The following is a 2,770-nucleotide window of genomic DNA, read 5'->3' as shown; positions in this document are numbered from 1 at the left end:
ACCTATGCGATTGGTCATTACAAGATTAAGGGAGGAAATCTTAAATTAACTTATACATTCTGTGTCACAGTTGCCTAATGCATGATCCTGCATCATTATTTGAAACCTCACACATCTTTTAGTTTTATAGGCAGCCCGTTTCCATTTCTGGTGCTGTCCACATCTACATCTTCCACACATGATCTGTGAGCATGAAGTTGTGGATAAACTGTGTAACCCTTGACATGGTTACTGATTTGGTCTTATTACAGAGCTGAATCCAGTTGCAAGGACACTGACTATTTCAGGACCAGAGTCATCTTTTCTATTTCAGCATAACTTCCTACTTTAGTGCTTTAAGTTTAGGAAGCGATTATCTTTTGTTGCTTTATGACCACAACCATTTTACTGCTTTATAAATTTGTTGGCTTGAAGAATATGCCACTTTCATTGTTACCATTGCAATTATTAATGACTGAACCGGGTAGCAAACAGTTATTCCAAAAATAGCTAGTCCCAATGGATAAGCAATTTTTATTAAATCTAGAACCTTTTCTTGCTGAAACCAAGCCTACCAATCCTTAAATTATAACACCAATTTTAGGAAGAAGATCTCTAAGTGATTTCTTCAGATAAACATATGCATCTTTTCAAATTTTACTCTATCCATGATCCCATTTTACATCAGCCAATATAATGAGCAATTGTAGTTTGGCTGGAAGCAAAGCCTAGAAGTGAACGACCAGGATGTCATTCAACATATTTTGACTATAGACTTGGAGCAGTGTGTATGGAGAGATGGTCTATTTTCCTCAGCAGATGTTCAGGCTCCTCCTCCTTGGCTGCACATATACTTGCAGATGCAAGTATCAAACTATAGCCATGCTAGTTAGCATTCTTATCTTAGCAGCTGTCATTTCTAAGAACCTCTCTGATCAAAGTTTCATATATCAGGTATTGTGGTTTTAAAGAATTTATTGCTCCAAGGGAGTTTGCATTCAAGTGGGAAGAAATATATATTTAATTAGTAAGCAAGAAAATATCAGGTAGAACACCGGCAGTTACCTTCATAAACAAATCGACAACCATTGTCATCCAGTTGCTTTCCACCATAGTGACGCTATTGGGGTTATTTAAAGCTTTGAATCTTTGAGGGAGCAAATAACCTCATATTTCCAACAAAGAGCTGCTGATGGGCATAACTAGCAGCCTTAAGCTTAGTAGACCAAGCTAAATCCACAGTGCAGCCAGGGCTCTTTTCCTTGGAGGTGGTAAGAGTTTTTACTTTAATTTAAAGCTAACCAAACCCACTACCATTGAGAGTATTCTGACTCAGAGTGACTTTTTGAGGGTTTCAGAGACTGTAAATCTTTTTATTTTTAAATATTGTATCGGGGGCTCATACAACTCATCACAATCCATACATCCATCCATTGTGTCAAGCACATTTGTACATTTGTTGCCATCATCATTCTCAAAACATTTGCTTTCTACTTGAGCCCTTGGTATCAGCTCCTCATTAATCCCCATCCCTCCCCACTTCCCCCTCGTTCATGAACATTTGATAATTTATAAATTATTATTATTTTGTCATATCTTACACTGTCCGGCATCTCCTTTCACCCACTTTTCTGTTGTCCATCCCCACGGGAGGAGGTTATATGTAGATCCTTGTGATCTGGGCTCCCGCTTTCTCCTTCACCTTCCCTCAACCCTCCCAGTATCTCCACTCTTACCACTGGTCCTGAAGGGATCATCCTCCCTGGATTCCCTGTGTTTCCAGTTCCTATCTGCACCGGTGTATATTCTCTGGTGTATCCAGGTTTGTAAGGTAGAATTGGATCATGATAATGGGGGGAAGGAAAATATTTAAGAACTAGAGAAAAGTTGTATGTTTCATCATTGCTACCCTGCACCCTGGCTGGCTCGTCTCCTCCCCGCAGCCTTTCTATAAATGGGTGTCCAGTTGCCTACAGATGGGCTTTGGGTCTCCATTCTAAACTCACCCTCATATACAATGATATGATTTTTTGTTCTTTGATGCCTGATATCTTTATTGGAGCAGACAGCTTCATCATTGTCCTGTGGAGTATTTCGTGGGTTTGGACCTTCTAGCTTATGATTAACAGCCCAATACCTAACCCATAAAGCCTCCAGGGTCCCTCCTAAGGTCTATAGACAGAATATCTGATCTCAATCTAATCTAAAGCAATCTCAAACTAAGGGTTACCACTTGTAGAAAAATGGAAGCTAAAATGAGTACTCAAAAAATGAAACTCACTGTCATTGAGTTGATGTAGATTCATAGGCACTTTGCAGTACAGATTAGAACTACTGCTTAGTTTCTGAGAGTTACTGGAGTAGAAAGGCCCATCTTTCTCTCTCAGAGTGGCTGGTGCTTTTGAATTGCTGACTTTGCAAAAATGAGCACAGGATACGCTAATATCACAAACCAAATGTCCTTAGGTAATCAAACCCACCATCATTGAGTGGATTCTGACCCATAACATGACTGTGAATAGGGTAAACGGGCTGTATATCTTTACAGGAATAGACAGCTTTATCTTTCTTCCCAGAGTGACTAGGGTATTTTAAGCCTGACCTTGCAGTTAGCAGGTTACCCAACAGAGCTCTCTTAGTGAGGATTAACTGAAAAGCACTTAGAAGTGGCCTATGCATTATATGTAAAGCCTATTTAAATAAAAGATGTTCAAAAGTCTTATTTGTGGTCCTGACATAGGAGGTCATTTGAAATGTGTAAAAGCCTCATAAGTGTGTTTTACTGGGTTAT

The 2,770-nt window shown here is 39.4% G+C and overlaps 1 pseudogene; it reads right to left on the bottom strand.

The window, feature by feature from the left end:
* Window positions 1-278: 278 nt before the first annotated feature.
* Window positions 279-1,092, bottom strand: LOC142440554 (MICOS complex subunit MIC27 pseudogene; annotated as a pseudogene).
* Window positions 1,093-2,770: the final 1,678 nt, after the last annotated feature.

The sequence above is a fragment of the Tenrec ecaudatus genome, chromosome 2 (assembly GCF_050624435.1).
Source record: "Tenrec ecaudatus isolate mTenEca1 chromosome 2, mTenEca1.hap1, whole genome shotgun sequence".
Lineage (NCBI taxonomy): Eukaryota > Metazoa > Chordata > Mammalia > Afrosoricida > Tenrecidae > Tenrec > Tenrec ecaudatus.
This window is presented reverse-complemented; position numbering and strand designations above follow the sequence as displayed.